This window comes from Onychomys torridus, chromosome 1, assembly GCF_903995425.1.
Source record: "Onychomys torridus chromosome 1, mOncTor1.1, whole genome shotgun sequence".
Classification (NCBI taxonomy): domain Eukaryota; kingdom Metazoa; phylum Chordata; class Mammalia; order Rodentia; family Cricetidae; genus Onychomys; species Onychomys torridus.
Window position 1 is genome coordinate 1,432,406 of NC_050443.1, and position 26,210 is coordinate 1,458,615.

General features: G+C 43.0%; 2 pseudogenes; both read right to left on the reverse strand.

Moving 5' to 3' along the window:
• Positions 1-10,638, reverse strand: part of LOC118590421 — a 28,643-nt pseudogene extending 18,005 nt beyond the window's left edge.
• An 84-nt stretch (positions 10,639-10,722) lies between these two features.
• Positions 10,723-26,210, reverse strand: LOC118590511 (annotated as a pseudogene).

Here is a 26,210-nt window from a genome sequence, read left to right on the forward strand (position 1 = left end):
TGGAACCTAATTTGTTTTCCCCCCTCTTTTTATTTGCACATTGCAGTCAGACCTAAGAAACTTGGTAATACAGTACTCCTATTTCTGAAGTTCTCCCATTTTACACTGCACTTTTGAGTGGCAAGTTACAGTTACCTAAGCCAACAGGCATGATTTTATGATTATTACTTTATGGAAATGGGAAAATTATAAAGCCATTTTATATTCTCTAGGGCTGCTCACATGCTTCCGTCACAGTTTGACGAGTCAACTCTTGAGTCAACTTCAGTGGATGTAGAATCAGCTAAGACAAGCCACTGGGTGGATCCTTGAGGGGATTTCCAGTAAGAATTAACTGAGAGAGGAAGACACTTCCCCAGGGTGGTTGACACTTTCCAGCAACAGCCCAGACACAAAGAGGTCCAAGGAGAAAGCAACACTGCTTACCCACCTTCATTTCTTGATAGCGAGTGCATCAACCTCTTCATTGCTATTGCTACTGACACTGCCATCAGAACCCAGTTTCTTTAGTCTTCCCGAGGCCAGCAACTCTCCAGGAGTCCTCCAGATTTCCAGACCTTCTATGCCAAAGTGGGACTGCTGAAGCATCCAGCTTCATGGACTGAGCAACTACCAAGTACTCAGCCTCTCCAGTTTCCAAATGGCCATTGGACTTCCCAACCCCTATCATGTAAGAAAGGCTAAACCCTCTTCTATACTATGTATTTATTTTTGTGAACCCTGACAATTATACAGATACTATGGTTGCAGGACATTGATTAATAAGGTCACTAAGAACCTAAGGAGAAAGGGGTGGAAATAAGGCAAATTAAAATTCCACAAAAATCATTCTTTCAGAAATTCCATGTTTTCCTTCCATGTTGTCAGTCTTCAGCTAATTTTCAGGATAGTGAAAAAGTTATCTTGAACTTTTTTAGAAACATAAATTTCACTGTGATTTCAGATTATATTTATTAATGAATTGACTTAATGGAGAATGTAGAGATACCTTTAAAATAATTGACTTTTCAATGAAGGCAGCAGAATTTACAACATCAAATTAGTATCATTTTGTCCAAAATAACCATCTGAGAAAGAAGAACACTTATTTTAGATAGTTTAGTACTTGAACACAATTTTTTAACCTTACTTACCATTTAGTTTTAAAACAAATAAAGCAAAGAATTTGAAAGCTTTAATAACTGCCAATCAGCACTCTTTGGGATAGATTTAACTCAGAAAAGTCTAATTAAAGATACATTTCTCAATCTAACGCGAGCAGCAGTTATAAAGTAATCAGAGTAATGTTTTTACTCAGAGCATGACTTAACCATGAAAGTCCATTTTCAGAGAGGAAGTTTAAAATCTTATAACCAAAGGAGACAACACTAGAATAAATACACAGCATTTCTGGTGGCCTCATTCAGCTGATGATGTTCTAGAACAAGTGTTAAAAAGTATCATTATCATTATTTGCTGTCAAGGCAGATATAGTTAGGCCTTTTTACAAACCATGTAACAAAACACCTGTCTATATGGTGTTTGCCTCATATTTTTTTCATTTCACTTATAGTCTTAATACTCTAGACAAAGACATATTTATTCAAATTACCACTTTATAAACACCATAAACACCTATAAGAAAAACATGACATGAAATTTGCATTGATCCAACTAGGGAAAAAAATCATCCTGAGTAAGGTAACCCATATGCAGAAAGACAAGTATGGTATGCATTCATTTTTGTAAATGGATATCAGCTGTTAATTAAATGATAATCAAGCTACAATCATAGACCCAAAGATGTTAGGTAAAGAGGGGCAGTCTAGAGGGGAAGCATGGATCTCCCTGGGAAGGGGAAATAGAATAGATTTATGGGTGGACTGGGGGTGGGTGGTGACAGGAACAGGAGAGATCAAGTGTGGTGTTAGATGGGATGGAGAAAGAAAGTACATGGAGAGTTGACTGGAATTGAAGGGAGTTTGAGGGCAGTATGGAAACACAGTGTAGTAGAAACTTCCTGGAATCTATGAAGGTTATCCTAATGAGGACTCCTTGTAATGGGAGAAATAGAGTCTCAACTAGCTGTCTCTTAGCCATACAGGGTGTATTAGTCAGGGTTCGCTAGAGTCACAAAAGTTATGGAATGAATATATATATATATATATATATATATGAATTTATCAGAATGACTTACAGGCTGCAGTCCCACAACAACTAGCTATGAATGGAAAGTCCAAGAATCTAGTCATTGCTTGGTTCCATGAGACTGGTTATCTCAGTCGGTCTTCTGTATATGCTGGAATCCTGATGAAATAGGCTTCAATGCCAGCAAAGGAACAGATGTGCTGACAAGGTGAGGGCAAAAAAAGCAAAGAACAAACAATCCCTTTCTTTTTCCATTGTCCCTATAAGCTTCCAGTAGAATGAATGGTCCAAATTAAAGGTGTACCTTCCTACCTCAAGATATAGATTAAAAGTGTGTATCTTCTCACTTCAAGATCCACATCAAAAACCTCTGTCTTCCTGCTTCAAGATCCAGATTACAAGTGCGCCCTTCATTACAGGATTAGAGTTCATTCCAGATATAACCAAGTTGACAACCAAGAATAGCCATCATACAAGACTGGGTTGCATCCATGGCAAACTCCAAACAACCTAGGGTATTGCTAAGACTAAGGGTTGATCTCTTCAAAATTACATGGAGCCCCATTGCCAAAGACAATAGCCCCACATATCATTGAACATTGATCTGGCACCTAAATGGAGCCTTCACCCCTATGTTCTAGTCGCTTTGGTGTGGAAAGGTACTCTGCAGAATACTGAAAGAGAAACGTGGACACCAACCCAGTCACAAGACCTTTGACCTACAATCTGTCCTGCCAGCAAAATGTTCTATAGCAATGGTGGCACAGAACTTGTGGGAGTAGCCAACCAAGGTCTGATTTGACATAAGGGCCACTCCACAAGATGGAACCATAGCACACACTACTTAGGTAATCAAGAACCAGACTAGATAGCCTAGGGACTTAGAATAAAACCAAACATTACTGGTCTAAAAAAAATCAATGAAGTGGTTCCTAACGATATTCTTCTACACTCATATGTCAGTGGCACAGCCATATCTGATGAGAACAGCAAAAGTCACACATCCACTACAGCTTTTGACAAAGATCCAGTAAAACTGAGCCTAAGGATCACTGCCTTGCCCATTTTGTTTTTGATCTCTGCATGTTGCATGCTTAGGGGGCTTTTATATTTGCACAACTTAGGGACAGTGGGTTGATGGGAAATTCTTATGATTCATTTATGCCTTCTCCCAGTAGTACTGCTTCTAAGCTTCCCCTGGAAAGTTCTGAGCATACTAGCAGTCCCTCTTTTAGGAAGATATTCTTATCTGGCTCTACTTGAAGGTCTTCTTTATGCCCTGGAGGTTGTAACCCACATAAAGATGGCAGAGATCTTTTTGTGAGGCTTTGGCTCCAGGATAGTCTTAGAACATCTGTCCCTGTTCTGTCTGAGGAACAATTATAGTCAGTGCAAAGTAAACAAAATTTGGTGGGCTAGAGAGATCAGATTACAAGCCTCATCTTGCTATACACTCAGGTGATTGCATGGCAGATAAGATTGAGGGTCACATATGGTATTCCCCTTGAGGGAAAGATACAACAACAAAGTTAGGTTGGCTGGAGTTACCTCCATCCTACACAAAGACTTATATTGATGGACAAAATGACATAGAAAAATGACAAAAGAATGAGATATCAGGACCTCCCTTTCTTAGAAAAGATAACTTGTGCAGAGCCATGTGGTAGTATTGTGTTCCCCAAAATATTGTGCACCCTAATAAACTTATCTGGGGTCACAGACAGACCAGCCACAATATTAAACTTAGAGGTTAGGCAGTGGTAGCACACACCTTTAATCCTAGCATTCTAGAGGCAGAAATCCATCTGGATCTCTGTGAGTGTAAGGCCACATTGGAAACAGCCAGGCATGGTGACACACACCTTTAATCACAAGAAGTGAGCCTTTAATCTCAGGGAGTAATGGCAAAAACAGAAAGATTTATAAGGCATGGAGACCAGAAACTAGGAGCATTTGGCTGGTTAAGCTTTTAGGCTTTTGAGCAACAGTTCAGCTGAGATTCATTCTGGATGAGTACTCAGAGGCTTCCAGTCTGAGGAAACAGGATCAGCTGAGGAACTGGTGAGGTGAGGTAGCTGTTCTGCTTCTCTGATCTTCCAGAATTCACCCTAATGCCTAGACTCAGGTTTGATTTTATTAATAAGACTCTTTAAGATTCCTGCTACAGAGACACTGTGGTGTGGTATGACCAAGGAACAAAAGAATGCCAGGATTAGACATATAAATAAATTCTATAAAGATATAAAATGTAAGCATTTTTTAATGCCAGAAATTGAATAATAACTGCAGCAGCTTTGGCCTGGGGATTTTCCTTGAGCCTACTGCTAGCTGACACTCTGATAAATGAGAGTTAATAATATACTGCTTAGGACTTAGCAATCTGCCTGGGTGGCTTGGAGATTTTCTTTCTCTCTAATGTCCTTGAAACTGCAAGAGCTCCAAGCCTGAGAACAGGCTCTCATGCTTTGGCAAAATATGTCTCTAGATTCTTAAAAGTTGGGCTATGGGGTTGATGAGGAAAAATGACTGTAAAAGATAGCTCTTTTCTGTCACGGTTTATCGATGATGACTAAACTTATAACCCCCAGATGTTCAAGAGGAGGTTAAACATATGCCCTGGGACAGAAATGATATGATCTATGTCTTGAAACAACATGAACTCTCCCTGCTTACTGAGTTCTGTATAAATAAACAAACACTCTGACTACCAGTCAATAAGGCTGTAGATTCTCCCAACCACCAATGGCCCAACTCCATCCTCTCTCATCTACTCCTTGACTCCTCTCTTGAACCTGTCAACTGCTAAGGCATATGCCCAGAAGATCACTGTCTTATCCTCTGGAAGCAGATGGGAACAGATGCAGAGACCCACAGACAGACATTACGTAGAAAGAGAGTCTAAGTTGGAGGTAGGTCTCCATGAATTCCCTTCCCTCAGAGCTAAGGAAAGCCCACAGAAGAGGATGCAGAAAAATTGTAATAGTCAGAGGGGATGGAGCTTGCTAAGAGAACACAGCCTTCTATATCAACTGAGCAAGGCTTATATGAGCTCATAGAGACTAAAACAGTGAGAACGGGGCCATGTGGGTCTACACCAGGTTCTCTGCATGTATATCACAGCCATTAGCTTAGTAGTTTCACGGAACTCCTGACTCTGAGAATGGGTGCATCTTTCATTCTTGTGCCTGCTCTTAGGACTCCTTCCCTCCTGTTGGGTTGCCAGGTCCAAATTCAGTATGAAAGTTGATGCTTCATCTTATTATATTTTATTTTTTCATGTTTGGTTGACGTCTCTTAGAAGCCTGTTCTTTTCTCATGAGAGATAAAGGGAGTGAATCTGGTTGGGAGGGAATGTGGGGAGGAGCTGGGATGAGTGGAGGGATGGGAAAGTATAATCATGATATATTATATGAGAAAAAATGTATTTTTAATTTAAAACTAAAAAAGAAAGCTAGACTGCAGAATGGAGGCTGTCAGATTCCATCCAGCTCAGATAGATTCTTTCAAGTCCCATGTCAGTTAAACCATTTTTTAAAGGGATAACATCTAAGATGGTGTGAGATATCTTTTTTCTTCCTCATTTTCTTGTTTCCTTGCAAAGTTTATCACTTTGCTTCCTAGTCTGATAAATTATGTTGGGCTGTGCTTCCTCTTTCTCTAGTTTCAAAAAATTTTATCTTATAAATGCACAAATGTTTGGAAGAAGTAATTAGCAAAGCTTCTAAAAATAGAACTTCCAAATGGAAAACTTTTCTAGTGGCAGTGTGTCCAGTGTGTGGAAAGCAATTCAGATATTAATTTATTATTCAAGAAAAATAACTTTCAGTAACATTGAGACATCTACATATTTTATCTACATCTCCTTGTATGTTGCTATGAAATTCTTCATAGTATTCTGCTGTTATTTTTATTTTTTTTATTATTTATGGTTACACATGCGGGTGTGGATATGTGCATATGAGTGCAGTCACCCTCTGAGACTAGAGGTGCAGATATCTCTGGTGCTGAGTTACAGGTGGCAGTGAGTTCCCTGATGTGGAAGCTGAAAACCAAACTCAGGCCCCCTTAGAAGAGTAGTCCGTGCGTGTCCTTAACCAATGAGCCATCTTTCCAGACCTCCTGCCTTTAGTTCCTGCCCTCCTGTCCCTGGATGCTGGGCTACAAGTTGTAAAATGAAACAAACCCTTTCTTTCCCAAGTTGTTTTTTTTCCCAAAGCTGAGGACTGAGCCCAGGGCCTTACACTTGCTAGGCAAGCACTCTACCACTGAGCTAAATCCCCAACCCCCTTCTCCCAAGTTGTTTTTGACGATGGTGTTTTATCACAACAACAAAAAAATAACTAATATACATCCTTATTGAATGATCCCTCAGAAGACTATCCCACCAAAAAGATGCCCAATCTATTCCACAGACTGTCCAGAGGTTTCTGGAAGACATCGTACTATTGCAATCTCCCAAATAACCAGTTTTTATTTCACTTTTGGTCTGAGGAAGTAATTTACTTTGTTGTCTAAACATTTGCTACTACTAAAAGATAACAACCATATAGAATACGAAAGAGAGGGGTGTGAACAGTTGAACAGTTATGTACTTGTATGCATCAATGTCTTTCCCATTCCATTCAGCACCCTGGAGTCTGTACAGTTCCATATCACTCCTACCCATGAGAAAGAGATAAAACTTCACTTCTACCCTCTTAGATATGCTGACCAAAACTAAAATAAACCTAGGTTCTCAACAATCAGAAATGCAGCACCCCCAGAAATGGTTCCTGAGACTCACTGGGTTCTGTTGTCCTTCTGTGGTTGTTGGATGAGAATGCCAGGAAGATTAATTTCCTATGGATTAATGAGTCTTCTGGCACCAGGTGACTCACCACTTGTGGCACTCAGGAGAGTCCTTCATCCCAGGGACAAGGTATATATCTATCTATATCTATATCTCTACACACACGCACACACACACACACACACACACACACACACACACACACACACATACACACACACGCACATTTACCATCTCTGGATAGAACTCCTAAGAAATGTAGAATATTTCTGAATAGAGAAATAGGACCCTGATGATCTTTTATATGAAGTACTTTTTATTGTGTGCTAGCACAATCTCTCCAGGGTTGCTTCTAAAAAACAGAGATGCAAATATCCAGAACAGAATGTTTATACATCTTTATCTTCTTTGTCTCCCACATAAAGTGAATTACATTCTGATTGACTATTTTACTGTGAAGTGAGGGTTTAAAAGCTGGAATGGGGGAGGGAAGGAAAGGTAATGTGTTTGCAGAAGAGAAATGGTAGGGTTGAACATACAGTCAAGACATTGGCCAGCTTCGAGGCTGTTTCCTGTTTTTCTTCTTGGATCTTGGGAACCCCTACCACATGATCTTTAATCCTGACATTCTTACCCTTGCTGTCTTGCCTCCAGTCACACAGCCTATCTTCCTACTCCAGTTCTTGGCCCCTGCTGTGTCCCCTGACTACAGGTTCTGGTCTACTAGATGTCTCTGTGGGCCTTTACATCCACTCTTCCCCTCAGATGACACCTTTCAGTCACCCCTTGTCATTCATAAGGCCTTCACTGTCCCCACATACTCCACCCCTTTCTCTGCTTTGTTTCCATACACTGTGTACTCATTGGCATGTTGTCTCATCATGGTTAGGGAGTTTGGGCTTTGCTCTAATTGTAACCCCTGCAGAGAGCCTGGTCTAGAGGGTGTTTCTTGTGATAGCTGGGCGAGTGAGTGAATGGAGATATTGAGAGCATCTGGCCTCATTTATTCATATGACCTTCAGAGATACCCAAGAGCATATTAACAACCCAGAAAGAAGCCAAGAAGCCAGAAAGGAGAAGGGGTAGGAGCTACGTGATTTGAGAAAAACCCAGAGAGAGTGAGACCATAGCACACAGGAGGCAGGTGCTTGCAGAAGGGAGAGATCAACTCTGGATATTGCTGAGACCCAATAGAGAGAGAACAAAAAAGGCCCTCTAGGCTATTTTGGGCTGTAGTTATTAGCACTGCAGATGGAGAGAGGTACCTCATCCAACTGTTCAGCTCCACATAGTACTCAGCCTATGTGTGAAGCATAAGACGGAGAGAAAAGCAGGAAGTGTGGTCTACAGCCAGGCTTTAGTTCCTCAGAGTCTGGACACCAGAACCTCCTTAGCATCCCTGTGAACTGAGACCTTATCCATCTCTCTCCCCAGGGTCTTCTTTCTCTCACACAAGTTTTCTTCATGGATGGCAGCAGCTGAAACAGAACTGTGGAAAGAGAATGATTTATTTTGGAAGTGAGCCCTGTCAGACAGATAGGAGTTTGTGTCTCTGGGCCAGAGTTACCTCTTCTGGGGACTTCTGTACCTAGTCACTGGCTCCACAGCTTCTCTCTGGGCTGAAAAGGGGGAAAGATTGTTAAACAGGAGGATGGAGCCCCCTTATGCCCAGGCATCTACAACGAAAGGTTGGAACCTTTACAGCTCACAGGATACATTCCAGGAACAGAAAATTACACAGACTACCTGCCATCTGCACATGTACTGAGATCACATTTTCTCATCTGAGATTTCACCAGAGCATTTTTAAGTTCATCTGTCCCAATCTGGATGGTTTTCCTGATCTTTGTGTCCTGAACCCTGATTGGATGGAACATAGAGGACCCCACTACCTTCTGAGACCCTGGTCACCTCTATCCAAATCCACTCACCCTTTTTCCTGTGTTTATCTTGATGCTTCAGGTGGAGAAGGAGGAGGGTGAGAAGAAAAAGCAACAGAAGGAAGGCCACAGATATCCCAAAGAGAACCTTCAGGTACCTTTCAAGTGCTAGGGAAAGGGGACATCATGAATAAGGACCCATGCTACCTGCCTGAATACCTACTGGGTGCAATACCCATGCTGGGTCTTTGCACTCATTATCTGCCCTTCCCATAATCATACAACCAGGGTTCATTCCCCTCCCCCATTTACCCTGGATCACCTGGCTGGAAGTGGTAAATCTGTGGCTTGAAACCAGGGGATCTACCCTCTGGCATTGCCCCTTCCCCAAGCATGAATCCCATGAGCTAGAGGGAAGTGGCCTGAATTCCCTGTTGTGGTCCTGTTCTACACCCTTTCATGTGCCACTATGACTCTGGCAGAGGGGACAGGTACACTGCAGAATTAGGTTCTGGAAGTCTCTCTCCTATGTCAAGAGAGGTCCCAGCTTAGGTCACTGATGAAAGGAACTTAAAAATGTGGACTATGCTACTCCCTTTTATAGCTGGAAAAACAGAAGCCCAGAGCAAAAGTTTAAGTTAGAATCTCAAAAGGGTGGGGGGAGGCTGCACCAATCTCATAAGTTTCTCTCCCCCTGGGGTCTTCATCTCAACACTACTGTCACTATTCCCAAGGCCTGGATTTTCATGGTTATCAGCCTGGTTTCCAGAGCATGCTGGAGAGTGATGTACAGATGGGGGGCTTGGTACTCTGTTCTCCACACTGCCCACCTGCACCTCCCAGTCTGAGCCCTAACATCTCTATCTGGATGTTCCCTTATGCATCACACGCTCTATGTCTCTGGGATGCTGCAGACACAGCTGAGATCTCAGCTCAGCCTCTGGGTCCTTGGACACAAACTGAGATGACAGAGGAACCAGATAGATGTGCTGAGCATTTGTAGGCAGCCTGGTGATGGAGCAAACTCCCAAGAAAGAAGTCAGTGACACTCACCAGATGCTGGAATGGGCTCTTGGGATGAGGAGTTGGAGTCTTCAGGGGATCCTTATAAGAACAGAAGTGAAGTGTGAAGGGGAGAGGCTGACCCTGGAGGCTTCATCTCTCACTGTCTTTTCACATCTGCCTTGAAGCTACATAAGACTCTCCTGCTGTCCACTTAGAACTTTTGGGATTTCAATAAAGAGGTGAGATGGGAATTCTTTGAAGGACTGATGTTAGGTTCTACAACTTTGGGTGGTGAATCCCCATGGGGTCCACCCTCTCTATTTCCCCTCATGTTCTAGCTAAGTGCTCTTCCCACTGTAGGATCATGAGTTACCCTTTTAGCACAGAGAGGCCAAAGACTGCTTACCTGAGACCACAAGCTCCACAGGGTTACTGGGATGTGACAATAAGTAGGAGAATATGTCTTCTGAGCTGTAGCACTTGTAGATGCCCCCATGGATAAAGGTCACATTGCTTATGAAGAATTTTGCCTGGTATATCTCAGCTTGCAACACTGATCTTAAATGCTGAAGTGGGTGTGCAGTCCCCTCTTTAGACAGAAGGAAACTGCCCATTTGATACCATGATTGACACAGCAGGGTAACATTCTCTCCAGAGGACACTCTGGCATCTGGGTACACTGACAGGGTAGGTGTGACCAAAAGCTGTCCTGAAGAGAAGAGGGATAGATGAGGGGTGCCTCACCTTGATCTGAGATGATACTTCACCAGCACTAGTCTCTAAAGACTTGGGTCTCACTGAGTCACCTTTTCTCTGCAACTGTACCACACCCCTCATTTTGACCTTCACAACCTGGACTTCTGCAGCCCACGCTCTCCAGTAAGGGTCTCTGATTGGACTGGCTAGGCTCCTAACTTGTGATCAAGGTGTCCAGAATGCCTCTGGAGTATAGTCCCTCGGAAGAGAATCTGTGTATACCATGCCATCTTTACTTGCCCAATAGGAGCCCCTCATGGGGCTCAGGGAGAAAGTCAGCCCAAGTACCCATCTGGGGTTGTTGGCCAGAGTGCCAGGAGAGGTCAGTTCCTCCTCCCCTTCCCTGGACAGAGCAAGCCCATTGAAGCTGATATCAAAGAAACACTGACGGCTTAGTGCCTCCCCAGGAGCCAGGATAGGGCCATGCTGGGTCAGGAAGGTGGGCTTCCGGGACAGCCTTGGAAGGAAGAAAGATGATTCCTATAATATTTCTGCCCCTTCCCATTATGTCCTGTAGATACCACTTCCTTAACATTCTAAAACTCTAGTTCAAGAGCTAGGAGTTTCTGTCAGCACCTTCCTACACGGGATTCCTTAGAGAGCAGAGACCATGGATCTCAAAAGATGATTCGACAGTTGCTGGGGCTACCTCACCTGGGATGTGTATTTCCAGGGGGTCACTGGGCTTAGACCACACATAGGTACTATTCTTGAAGCCATAACATCTAATTCTTCCTCTATGACTGACTGTCACAGGACCTATATGGAAAAGAGCCTGGAACTCCCCAGTAGAGTTTATGTGCTGTGAGTCCTGGGGCTTGGAGAACTTCTCATCTTCCTTGGTCAGAATAAAACTGTCATATCTCTCCCGTGAGACACACTGGAGGGTTGTGTTCTCTCCTGAAGTAACCAGAAGGCTTGTCAGGGCTGATAGTGTAGGTTTTGTGGAGAAATACCCTAGGCAGAAGAAGGTAACACATTACATGGGCTCACACAGCCCACATTGTCCCTCGGGGTTGAGATGTGGGAGGCAAACACTCTTGAGAACAGACAGACCCCTGTCCTGAATGTAGAAACTTAGGCTTGAACCCTTACCTGTCACCACCAACTCCAGGATATCACTCTTCTCTGGCCAACTAGAAGACTTGTAACAAAAACAGAAATACTGCCCGGCATGGGACCATTTAATAAGTGGGATGAGGAATTTGGCCTTGTTTCCAGGCTTCATCGGGGTCATTCTGTGCACAGAACCTACTTTTCCATGATGGTAAAGATAGTAAACCCGAGCCTCTGAGCTTCCCTCACATAAGATGGTCACCTGAGATCCATTGGCAACCACAGATCCTGGCTCAGCCCTGATGGCAGGCTTTGGAAGTATCACTGCAAGGGAATCAATAGCTATGCCATAGGACATCAAGTTTTAGATCCCAACCCTCTGCCCCAGTATCCTTTTCAGTTTCACAGCATCAGCCCACATCTGCTGTTCTCCATGCTCACTGCCCAGAGATGCTCCCCTGTCTTCAGTCAGGACCTGAGGCACCCGAGGACACACTTACATGCAGCTACTAGGTTCCTGAGGCCCAGAGTCAGTCCTGAAAGAGAGTTCCCTGTGAGAGATCTGTCTCTGAGGCTGGAGTGCACCCTCCCTTCCACAGTTACCTTCTGGGTTCCTGAGATGTCCTGATAGAACAATGCCTGGCTGCAGTGTAAAGCCCCCGCCCCCACAGGAGAATGTTCTCTCCCCTTCTTCACATCTCACCAAGGTAGACAAAAGGTGTGAGTGTTCCAGTCATGGCATCTCCTCCTGTGGTTGCACCCTTGTAGATGGTTGGTGACAATGCCTAGCCAGATGGGAAGACACACAGGGTGTGGCCTTTTATGTTGGGTTCTCTATCTTATCATAATGCTGTCATTTCAGTGGCCTCACAGGAAGAGGAACTGCCTCTCCAGTCAACTGTCTTTGGTTTCTCCAGTGATGTGGCACAAAAAGGATATGGAGTCTCTATATTTTTAGAGAAAGATTCTCATGAAGCCCATGCAGTACTCAAACTCATGATCCCCATCCCCCAGTCTCCTGGGATTATAGGTCAGTGATGAGCTTCTTTCCTTATAGAGGCCTCAATCTCACAGAATCTCCCTATATCTGTCTAAATTATTTTTATGTCATCAATGGCCAGAACTTAGCAATAAATAGTCTTAGAGTCTTCCTGAGCAGTAATTTTCTAGCCGAGAGTTGTCTGTGGCTGGTCATTCCTTCTCAAAGCCTCCCCACTGGATCTCCTTCACCTTTTCAGCCAGACCATCTTCACAGAACTTCCTTCAGGTGACTTGTGGCCTCAACAGATGACATCTCATCTGCTTTCTCTGATGCCAACACCCCAGAAATTCAACCACAGCAGAAGCAACATATTCCTAATGAGAAAGCAACTCCTCAGAAACCTGATTCCACATTTATCCCCCAATCATTGCTTCATGGACACCTCATTCCTGGTTGATTCTTCATGAATTATAGTCACTTAAGACATAGCTGGATGAAATCTGCTGGTTAATCCTACAACCGTAGGTATCCACTAGTGTCCAACCAGCTGGGGACAGCTCTTACTGCTCATGATGGGAAGAAAGAGTCTCCCTTGCTAGACTCAGTCTTGATGTTGGGCAGGATCTGTGTATCTAGGTCTTTAATTTGTTTTTGTTTTTGTTTTTTTTTTTTTTTTTTTGATGTTTGTGTGACTCTTCCCTTGGTAGCACACACTCAGTACTTTGTGTGAGTTGGCTGCTTAGGACAGTGAGCGATTTCCTATTCATTTCCCAGAGGGTTCAGATTTCAAATGGTTTTGGTGTAAATAATGAGAAGTCTCTGAGGTTGTAGGCCTTGTAAGGTATTGGTGTAGGCTTCTTAGCCCATGACAACTTCCTGAACACTCCTGCATTGTCAGTGACTTAAAAAAAAAATCTACCTTTCTTGGAACCACAGTGGACATCACCTGGAAATGAGGTAGAGAGGCTCATGACTCTTCTCTAGTAGATTAGGGCTTTTCCATTCTCATGATATATTTCTGGCATTCACAAATGGCTCAGATGATAAGTTCTTTTGAGTGATTTTTAAAAATTAAATACATTTTCATATATTGTACTTCTTTTTTAACTTCATCATATTTTATTTTTTACACAACTTTATTATATGAAACTTGAAAAAAATACATATCAAATTTCATCATACTAGAACTCTGTCCATTATAATGTACTCTATACAATTAGGACAGTTGTGTGTTTCATAGTGAAGTGTTCCTGTTGATGTAATTGAGTGGGGTGAATAATGGGAAGGTCATATGGAAAGAAGTCCTGGATGGGAGACAAAGGAGAAATTCAGGCCCTATGCATGCTGCCAAAGTCTCTGAGAGTTCAGATGTGCATCAGTCCTCTTATGTCAGGAAGACACTGTTTCCTTGGAGTCATCCATCACCTGCGCAGTTATAACCTTTCAAATTTCTCTTCTACTCAAAGCTCTTAGCCTTGATGGGAGAGATCTGATGAAGATATCCCATTTAAGACTAAGTGCACTAAAATCTCACTCTCTGTGCTCATTGTCAAGTTGTGGGGCTTTGTGTTAATTCCCATCTAGTCCAAGAATATGCTTTTCCAATGTGGATTGAACAAAAGACACTAATTCTTTATAATGCAGGGAACCATGGTGTTGGCTTGGTCTAGAAGCCTTGAGAGTCATGTGCCATAGGTTCTTCAGGTTAGAGTCCATGGCACCCTGGGACCCAATGTGCCTTCCCTCAATGAAGCACAGTGTTTCTCTGTATGTTCCCTTAGCACCCTAGGAAGCATGGAAACTTGACAGGACAATTGGTCTTGGACTAAACTTTTGTACCCTATGTGACTTGCAACTACAACTGTCCTCTACTGTACTTCTAGTGACTGTGATACACTCATTATTTTCCTTGTAAAAGTTCCCGTAGAATTTCTAATTATACTATTAAGCTCTTTGTAAAGACTTTTTTCTCACAATATCCTTAATAGTTATAGCTCCTTAATTGAATTGTGACCTGCACCACTACTACTACCATTGTTGTCTTTATACCTTCACGAACTTGCCTAGGGCAATGTGGGGTACACATGTGAAATAGAAAATACTGATGCCGTTCTACATTTCTAGGGTAAATATGTCACTTTGTGCAACAGAAGAAGATTTTTGACAGATTCTTTATAAATCCACTTGCAGTGAATGATTATCTATATTATCTATAATGTCTTCTGAGGTTCTGAGCTGTCCTGGTCCTCTTGTGAAAGGAGATACTGAGGTTCTGGTTGAAACCCGAGTAAGCCTGGGAAAGTTTCATCTACTATTTTATTTTTGTTTTTATTTTTATTGGGTTTTTTTTTTTTGAGACAGTGTTTCTCTGTGTAGTTTTAGTGCCTGTCCTGGATCTCGCTCTTTAGACCAGGCTGGCCTCGAACTCACAGAGATCCTCCTAGCTCTGCCTCCTGACCAAGCCAACCACTTCCTCTGTAGCTGTGTGGCCACACCCCTCCTTCCCCCAGGCACCAGAGCCACAGTGCTCCTCAGGCCCCAGGGCTCCCAGCAGCTTCCACCACAGGCCACCCACCCTCACCCAGTTACAGAAGCCCTCTTGGCTGCTGACAAAAAACTTCACTGAGGCTTACAGCTGTTAACAGCAGCCCCTATTTATCCCTCTGCTCTGAAACCAGATGGCTGTCCTTTTAGGAGCTCTCTCCTAAACTGCCTCCCCCTTCCCCCTCACAACTCTCCTGAACAACCCGAAACCCAAACAAATCCACCAGCCACCTCCCTGTCTGCTGTAGCCCCCTACCTCTGTCCTTTCCCAGTCCATCCCCAGCTCTTGGCCACTGACTCCCTGCCAGCCAATCTCTGCTGTCAAGGCCAACCAAAACTAGCTCCTGCCACTTTATCAGTTTAATCATTTCCTGTCCTGAAACTCCTTCTGCAACTCACACAAACACAGCATCCCCAAAATCTCTTAAATCTTAACTCTGTCCAACACTTTCTAAACTTCAACAACATTTCATTTCCCACCCTCTCTCCTCGTTAAACTGTCTCCAACAGCCTAGCGGACTCCTCACTGCATTCACTCCAAAGAGCCCCCATCCAGGTGCTGCCCGCCGCCTCCTGTCCCCAAACCCAATTCCCCACTCATGCTCTGTCCACACTTGCTCAGCCTCCACTGTCACACTGTTACAGCCACCAACTCCTCCCTCCTCCCTTCCTAAAGCCAAGTTCTCCACTTTTGATTGCTTTGTGGCCTTCATTTCACACCTCCCTCCTCCAAGGCCCTGGCCTCTTTCCCAACTCACTAACCCTTTCCTGTTCTGACACTGCCTACAACTTAAACTCAGTCATACAAAACAAACTATCATATTCTGTAATGATAAAAGCTTACAGAAACAAGTTTTATTTAGCCTCCTGTGTATCAGATACACTTAATAGATACTTGCTCCTCATACTCTTCAGAGATCTGCTGAATATGACAGTTAAAATGTTTCATTAAAAAGTCTTTTCCTGATAGAAAGACATGCTAGCTCCTGGCAGCATCCCTAATCTCCTCTAAAGAATACAATAGTGCACAAAAGGACCTCCACCTGGAGCTTGCTTTAAATGGGGCAAAGCTGGCCACTGGGTAAAAAAATTGCCCTTCACCTTACTGCTGCCATAACCCTGTTCCAGACTGTGGACAAGCAGGAGTGGGGGGTTGTGATATTTTATTTGTACTGAAATGTGATTTTATTTGTATATTAGTAAAGTTGCCTTGGGGTCAGAGCAAGCCATAGCAGAAGCTGGGCAGTGGTGGTGCACACCTTTAATCCCAGCACTTGGGAGGCAGAGCTAGGCAGGATCTCTGTGTGTACAAGGATACAGCCAGCATGGAGACACACACCTTTAATCTCAATACCAACCATAGTAGACCTGGAGGTCTGTACAGACAGGCAGTGACGAGGAGGTCATGTGGCTGGGTTTACAACCAATGAGAAGGCAGAACAGAAAGTCTATATAAAAGACAGGACATGGTAGGCCTCTTGCGGAGAGGAAAAACAGAGCAGCAGTGAAGGGTAAGGTTTTCAGCTCTCAGCTATTGCTCTGACCTCTTGGCTTTTAACTCTGCAATTGGCTGTGTTTCTTATTTAACAAGATGGTTACATCTACAGGGGATTGATTGCCTCACTTTGCCAGTTACCCTCCAAGTTCCTACTTCACAGGAAAGTATGTCAGATCTTCTGGTCCTGGTAGCCAATGACTGATGCTGCCTTGGGACCTCTGCCCCTAGTGACCACAGAAGAACCTAGGGTGACTGTCCAGGAAGCCGGTAAGTCTCTGTCATTTTAATTGATACAAAACCATTTAAATTGTACTTCCTATATAAATTTATCCTTCCCAGGTCTCTGATGACATTGATGACTAACTGTAGCTTTAACAATAAAAAAAAAACAGTCCACTGTATATGTACAATTTTTACCTTGCTGACAGGCTTCACACTGAGAAAGAGTTGAATTGTAAAAGTTATGAAAAACAGGTAAGTTATGTAGGTCAGGAAAAATGAATGATACAAGATAAGGAGGTCTAAGACAGGACTGAAGTTATGATAGTATGAGTCAAGATTCAAAGATATGAAAGTTGAAGTGAATCACAAAGGTTTGAATGAGTCACTTATGGGCCTGAGAAAGTAATTTAAGATGCATAAGAAGTTGTTTCAGGTTTCTTTCCTTGTCTCTATGCTAACCCCTCTCCCTCACCCAGTCAGAATATACAATAAGTCCTCCATCCATATTCCTCTCTTGCTCCTTTCAAGGTTTTATTTTTTTCTCCTTAATCCCTCATGTCCTATTGCCTTACTGGAAAAGGGTGTCCTTTCCAGGATTGATTTATATTTTGCCTTTCACCCTGACAACCACTCCCATGATACTCCTGCATCCCTCCTCTTCCTTTCCTCAAAAATCCCCAAACCTCTCATGTCCTTTGCCTCCTTCTCTAGTCCATCTCACTGTATGAGGTACCATCTCTGATTCTTTTGCTGCACATTATACATCTCTCTCTAGTACACTTAAAACCCCTTCTGCCTATACCTCCAAACCCCAATACTCCCTCCCCTAACCAGCCTATACCTGGACCTGAAACCTATCAGTTTTATACCACATTTTCTCTCCCAATAATACTCTTCTAGTAACAGTCAAAAAACTTCAAAGGAACCTTCCACCTAGTCCAAGGACCTTCACTTCATTAACTATTGTCCATGTACACCCTTAAGTCTCTAACTCATAAGTTGTCATCTTTATTATCCATGACAACGTCACTCATTTTTCAGTTCAAAATCTTAGACACTTTCTCTCAGTACTCCTGGGTGTCCACTCCCAAGACTGTTTTGTCTTCACATAGAGGGTCCCTGATTCTCAGCAATCTCAACAACTGGTCTGGACTGTCCTTCCCTGGGGATTCAAAGACAGTTCCCATCCTTTTTGGCCAGACACCCACTACAGACTTGACCTCCCTCCCCTTTTTTCTCTCCCACCCACTTCATTATATAGATAACTTCCCCCTTTACAATTCTTCCCTCTGTGATAGACAATCTGACATTGTTTCACTTCTCAGTTTACTCAGTTCCAGAAGTTACTGTTTTTCACCTTCCAAAGCTCAACTCCCCAAAGTCACCTATCTTAAATCCTCTCTCATGCCAAGCTCTAGACACCTCACTTTAAATCACCTTGCCCATTTCCACTCCTTATTTCTGGCCTTTATAGCCAGTATCTTGCACTCATAATTCTGGATAACCCTGGTACATTCCCTGTACAAAGCTGCTCCTACACATCCTCCTTCCTCCCATCCACAAAAAAACTACTTAAACTTTAAATGTTCTCCTTTCTATTCCAGCTCTCCACCTCCCAGATCTATGCAAACCTTTACATCCTACACTTCCTAACTGACCTTTGCCCCTGCCACCCACCCCTCCAGAACTATATAACACCATTCATGGCTGACCTCCTTGTATGAATCTAACAAGTTTACTGTGGGATCCCTTCTCACAATCTATTGATTCCCTATCACAATCTATTCACACCAATATCCCCCTCAACTCCTACATCTTTTCCACTATCTTGGATTCAATCTCTCCAAACTTCTTTTATCAAAAATTCATCATTCACATTCCTTACTTGTCCCCCCTCAATCCCTCCATACTTGTCCCTTTGCCTCACATTCTCCAGTTTCTGTACACTCCTGTCCAAAGATCTCAAAATCTCCTACTCCATCCCTTTCATACACAAGAAGGTCTTCAAGCCTACATTTCTGCTTATGCTTCTTACGTGGATAGCAGCTCCTTCCTGTCAGTTGGCCACATCAGATTGACCCCTCCATTATCAGTAAAGACAATAGCCACAACCAAAATGACAGCCTGTCAAGCCGCCACCCCATTTTTACAATTCACTCTACATTCATGACTCACCCACTTCCCTCTTACTACATAACCAAGATAATGAGATAATCCAAATACCCGGCCCTCCTTCAGCACAGGACACTGGCAACTCCTGCTTAGTGTATTCACGTTCATCCTCCATTTCCTATTCCCTCAAGATCACCCACTCTCCACAAATCTCATCTCTCCTCTCATATTCCTACTTCTCCTCTGTCCAAATGATTGCTAAGCCTCCACCACCAACTGACTCCCCTAAATTCTTTAACTGTCCAGACATCAAACACTGAACAAATCCTACATTCCCAATTACAAAACATAACTAAACCCAAGCTATATCCTCTCCAACACATACACACACACACACACACACACACACACACACACACACACACACCCATTCATGGCAAACCGTCCCTTGGTCAAGGTCATGCAAACTTCCCTGATACCTACTTCAGTGCCTCTCACTGTTTTCCTTTCACCTCTCTTCAGTACCCTGAGTTAATCACAAACCCTCTCACCACCAATGCTCCAGCTGCCAACGCCCCATCCACACTACTGACTGCTTGTCCCCTTCACCACCCAACTCCCCTTTTGGAAACCAAAGCTATGTTCTCTCAAGTTTCCCAGAGCAACCCCCCAAACCTTTTACACACTGGCCCTCTCCCCAACACAGCCACACCCTGCTTTCATATAGCAATCTTTCTCAAATTAACCTTATATAGCCAATCTAAATTTTCCTGGCTCCTCTCAAGAACTTGCAGACTGACTCCAGACAAATACTTCTGTCAACTAATACCCAAAGTTTTCCTGCATTGCCTATTCCTAAAGATGAGATCTCTTCCACTTGCCCTGGTATTTGGACTCTTCTTCACAACTACCAGGACCATGAACAGTAACATTTAAACCTAACAGTTTCAAATATACATCCATGAACAAGTTTTTTCTAAACTCCTTAACTTCACCTCTATACCTAGTCTTCTGTCCCAAACATTTCAAGTCAACTACAGACTGCTCCAAAAATTCCAGCACTAACTTCAGCTGTCTCCTAGGAATCTATATCCTGGTCCAGCCTCGTGTACTATACTTCCCATACTCAGATCCCCGACAGAACCTGGACATCATGCTCCTCCCAGTCTTAAACAATGCTCCAGCTTCCTTGAGTCCAATAAAAAGTATGCCGCCTCAATGCCAGCAGGAAGCAGCCAGAGAGAATGATGCCCACTTACCCAACACCCGGCCACCCAAAAATAAAACAAAAAGTTGGGGGTGAAGGGACACTAGCCCACAGGTGCATGTGGCTCAGGCTGGCCTTGCCCTTCTCCCCAGTTTCCTCTGCCTTGCTAAAACCTGTTAGATTACATTCCTAGAGCAAGCCACCAAGGTCCTTTTCCTTATTTGGCTAATCCCTCATCCTGGGGCTGACTACCAAAGTCCAGCTATCAAAGTATTAAAATCCAGCAATCAAAAGCCCCCTTTGGCTCACCTAATTAACATGCCCAGTTAAAATTAACCACCTCAAGGGTTTCCTCTGTATCTTTATAAACTACCATTTTCCTATGTGCCACATCTGTGTCCTCTCCATATCGGGAGGCAGTCCTCTTCCTCCAGGATAAATCTCCCTTCCCCCTTTCCCTCATCCTCTATCTCCTGTCTTTGTCCATTATCCCTGCCCTCTGTCCCTCTGGGGAAAATAAATCTCCTTTGTGCTGAGAACTTCATCTGAGAAATTCGTCTTTTGGTCCTGAGATAATATGTTTCCTTTCAGTTTGTCTTTTTCTGATAAACATTACCAGCGTTACATAATCTTTTATCTTAATTAGGGTTTTTATTGCTATGAAGAGATATCATGACCAACTTGGCAACTCTTATAAAGGAGAGCATTTAATTGGGGCTGGCTTACAGTTTCAGAGGTTCAGTCCATTATCATCATGGTGGGGAGCATGGCAGCATGCAGCCAGGTATGGTGCTGGACTAGTACCTAAGAGGCCTACATCTTGCAGGCAACAGAAAGTCAAATGAGACATTAGGTGTTATCCAGAGCATAGGAAACCTCAAAACCCACCTGCATAGTAACACATATCCTCTAACAAGGCTGTACTCAGTCCAACAAAGCCATGCCTCCAAAAGTGCTACTCTCTTTGGGGGCCATTTTCTTTCAAACCGCCACACCACCATTATTATAATTAAGACCTCTTTGGTGTGCAAATGAATAGAAATCACTATAAGAATTCCACATATTCATAGAGGACATTGGTCATGTCTTTCCATACTTTCTTTACACTGTATCCACAAACTGTTTTAAAATTTTATTTGGCACAAGGTCTCTCTGAGTTCCATAAGCTGATCTGAACTCTCTTTGTCCCACAGGCTGCCCTGAAATTCCTCACATAGTCCAGGTTGGCCACAAACTCAGAATCCCCTTGTTTCATCAGCCAAGTGCAGGGAATCAATATCTGCACACAACACTCATCTTTAGGCATTAATTTTTTTACTATGTTTTCAAGTACAAATTTTATAGATAAATAATGTGTGACAGCTATTCTTGGTTGTCAACTTGACTATATGTGGAATGAACTATAATCCAGAAATGGATTGCTGGATCTTGAAGCAAGAAGACAACATGCCTTTTATCAGGATCTTGAGGCTGAATGACACACCTTTAATCTGGGCCACAACTTCTGCTAGAAAGATAAAGAAGAAATAAGAGTTGTGTTTGTTCTTTGCGTGCTTGCCCTCACCTTGTCAGGACATCCATTTTCTTCACTGGCATTGAAGTCTACTTCTTCAGGATTCTAGCAAAGACAGAAGACAAGATGAAACACAGAGCTTTGTGGGACTGAGCAACTACTAGATCCTTGGACATTCTGTTCACAAATAGCCATTAGATTAGCTGTACTGCATGCAGCCTGTAAGTCATTCCAATAAATTCAAATATACATATAATATATATATATATATATATATATATATATATATATATAGAGAGAGAGAGAGAGAGAGAGAGAGAGACAGACAGACAGACACACACACACACACACAGAGAGAGACAGACAGAAACACAGACACACAGAGAGAAACAGAGACAGAGATAGAAGAAGAAATCTATTGTGTAAGTTCTGTAACTCTAAGAACCACAATGTTTTCCTTTTTCTCCAAATTATCATTTATGCTAATGTTGTTACCTTATGTCTACCTTTCTCAAAAAATTTCTTTATGGTGATAAAGATTTAAATTATAAATTATTCAGAAATTTTTGTAGCAGAATTTTTATTTTGGCCTTTAATTTAACCATTTCCTTCAGTTTTATGTGTAATTTAAAATATATTTAGTTATACAACTTCGTGTCTATAAGTGTATGCCTGGTGTATGTGAGAGTACACTGCTGTGCAATTTAAATCTAGAATACTTGGTCATTGTGATTTACTTCTCTGTTCACTGACTATTAGAAGATGGACCTTGTACAAACACATCTACTGTCTGGATACTCTTTGACAACAATTCCCTAATACAGGTACTATATTTTCTAACAGAAACACATGAGATACTCAGATTTATTTCTCAGCCTCTGTCACCATAAAGGGTCTACTGCTCTCTCTTCTGTTCACCTCTAACTCCAAATAGGGTCCTTCTCTGATCAATTGTCATGAGGTAAGAAGGAAATCTGGATTAGCAAGGTTTGGGTATCCAGTGTTGGTTCAAACTTCTGGAATCTGAGCCTGAGCAATTTATTGTAAACATATTTAAGCACAGTACAAATTGAAAAAAATTTGTCTGGTATAATATAATCTCCTGTACAAAAGAAAGCATAACTATGTTGGAACTCAATTCAAAGTACAAATCACTTCTTCTAAGAAGATAGGTTCTAGAGATAGGGTAAATGTATTATCTTAATGCCTAGGGAAGGATCTGGTGTGGACTCAGTCATACAGATAATACAGAGATCACTTGAATTATTAGCCACCTTGGGTCTTAGTTGTGGGATTTTGGGGTGCCACTGCCTATTCAGACAACACAAAGGTCACCTGGACTATTAGCCACCTCAGTCCAGCCTGTGGGAGCTTGACATGGCCTGACCACAAATAGCATAAATCACCAGGTTATTATCCACCTCCATCCCCAGCATTCTGGGTGGAAAAACAGGTTATTCATCTTTTTTTCTTGAAAAGACAACCCTGCATGTACAACATACCTGGTTTATCTAATGCAATCTGTAAGAGCAAGGACTTTTGTGCTCCAAACAATAGTCACCTGGAATTTTCTGGATCAAAGTGTAGGGGTTGGAAAGAGTATTTCTGAAGGCAACATTTTGGGCCTCTACTTCCGTGAAGGGTGAATACCACTCCTTAGAGAGTATCATTCACTCACTCGTGAAGAAAATTTCTCTGTGGGAAGAATACTGAGTTCAGAAAGGGCAAGACAAGGAACTTTTTGAGACACAATTAGCTTTGTGTAGTGCTAGTCTGGATGCAGCTGGCCTTCATAATCTCATAAGGAGTGACACTATTAGAAGGTACGGCTTTATTGGAGCAGGTAGGGCCTTGTTGCAGGAAGTGTGTCACTGTGGGGAGAATTTTGAGGTTTGCTATACTCAAGATACTCACCAGTGTCTCAGACCATTTTGTGTTGCCTGCAAGACGTGGGACTGGGCCACTTCTTCAGCACTATGTCTGCCTGCATGCTCCCCTCCATGATGATAATGAACTGAACCTTTGGAACTGTGAGTGACCCACCCCAATGAAATGGCTTTTTAAAGAGTTGCCATGGTCATGATGTCTATTCACAGTAACGTAAGCCCTGACTAAGACACCGTGGAACTAGGATATGAAAGTCAGTTTGGGGGTGAACCTTGAAAACTATATATAGTGTATGTTGGTCCCTTTGAGGTCCTACATCTCAGCCTCATAAGCAGAGTTTAGTATTCTGCTCTTAGATGAAATGAGGATCAGATGCTTCCTCTTTGGACAGAGGTAGTATCTACCAGATTCCATTACTGGAGCAGCTAGGTAACATGCCTAAAGATATTCAGGTATCTCTAGAGAGCGCAGGTGAAGGATGCCAACTTTGTTCTGAGCTGACACCTCACAGGGCCTATCCTGAAGACATGGGCAAGGTCCAGCTCCTCTACTCTTTCTCTGCGCTCCTCTCCTTGTGTACGGATGAAATGGTCATCACAAGCCCTGCCTTCTGACAACAGGGCGTTGAAGAGGCTGGGTCCTTGACTGGAACTCTTGGGCTTCTCTCCTGTAACTGCTCCTGCTGGTCACTGGGAACCAGTCACTTACAGGAGAGGCATGAACACCTTAGCATTTGTATTGGTCAATATAAGAGCCACTCATAGGGCTCATGACCAAGTCGGTATTAGAGAATCTGATTTGAAGCTGTCAGTTGGGTCTCTGGAAAAGGACATATCTTTTTTGTTTGAGCAGAGTGAATCTATCACAGCTGATGTAATATCAATATTGAAGGGTCAGCTGCTCTCCAGTGACTTTTTGCACAATCCTAGAGGGAAGTCGGGCTGTCTGTTGAAGACATTGTTCCTTCCAAATTTCTGTCCTTTCCTATTCAGCCTGCAGGTGTCATTTCCTCTCACACTCTGGCACTCTCTAGCTCAGGGTTGGAACTCCCCTCTGCCACATACTTACCTGGACACTGCGAACAAAGCTCATTGAAAGGGTTTAAACAACTCAGAAAATGATAGTGAATGATGGGGCTTCCTCACCATAGATGTATATTGGGGGGAGGGTTAACTGGATTCTGACCATACCTGTGGGTTTCTCTTGCAGTAGTCACAACAATTGAATGTTCCCAGACAACTAAGGGTGTCACAAAGCCTATAGAAAACAGGGCCTGGAACTACCCAAAGGATGTCTCCTGTGAGTCTAAGGCTGAAGAGGTCTCCTGTTCTCTTTCCTTCATCGGAGAAATTCCATCATTGCCTCAGCTGTGAGAAATGCTGTTGTATCATATCATCTCCATTACTCACCACAGGGATTTGCTGGATTGATAGGCTATGTATGCTGCAGAATCCGAGGAGAGGAGGTGAGAATATGTTCAGTAGGGTCACATAGCCCACTTGTCCCTCAGGGCTGTCTGTGAGAAGGGAACATCACTAACAGAAGACCCATTTCTGAGGGAAAAGTCTTGGGCTGGGATCCCTGAGGGTGTTCTCACATGTCACCACCAGCTCCAGGGTGTCACTGTACTCTGACCAGCCATCAGGGCTATAAAAGTAACAGTGATATTTTCCTGTTTGCTGACATGTCATAGATGTTATAGAGAACCTGGCCTTGTTCCTGATTTCCAGTGGAGTCTATCTGTCCCAAGGTTCTGGTTTTACCTCTTGTTGCAGATTATATATTTGGGTTTCCATGGTCCCCTGACACTATATTGCCACTGGATTCCCTGAGCTGATCACAGAGCCTGGCTCAGCCGTGATGGTGGGTATGGGAAGGATATCTGAAAGCAAGCAGGTAAGGAGGTTGGTGTGTTTGAACAGTGCTGTGGTAATATATTGTGTACCTTAATAAAGCTTGCCTGAGGGTCAGAGGACAGAGCCAGCCAATAGATTAGACATAGAGGTCAGGCAGTGGTGGCACACATCTTTAATCCCAGCACTTGAGATTTCTTGCCTTTGCTTAGGAAGCACACATGCCTTTAATCCCAGGAAGTAATATGGCAAGGTACATAAGGTATGAGGAGACAGGAACTAAAGGCTCTTTTTGGCTGAGGCCTTTCAGGTGAGGACTCAGAGGCTTTCAGGATCAGCTGAGGAGTTGGCAAGGTGAGGTTGGCTGTGGCTTGCTTTGCTTCTATGATCTTTCAGCTTTTACCCCAATATCTGACTCAGGTTTTTTTTTTAACTATTAATAAGACTGTTTAAGACTCAAACAACACAGTGGCACAGAGAAGGCTACACTCAGAGAAGACATGTAACCTGATTTTGACTAGCAGATCTATTTTCTCCAGAATATCCCAGGGTCTCATTTCAAAGCCATACTTTAATTTCTGTATCTTGTGTTCAATGGTTTCTCATGCTCCAAGTCAATACGCTTAGGAGTCTGGCTCCCCTCACCTGCCATGCACTGAAAACTTGCATAAGGCTCACCATTATTTACAAAAATGCTTCGGCTTCCTTACCTGACACCAGGAGCTATAGGATCTCACTGGGCTCTGACCATACTTACGGGTTTCTCCTGCATTAGCCAT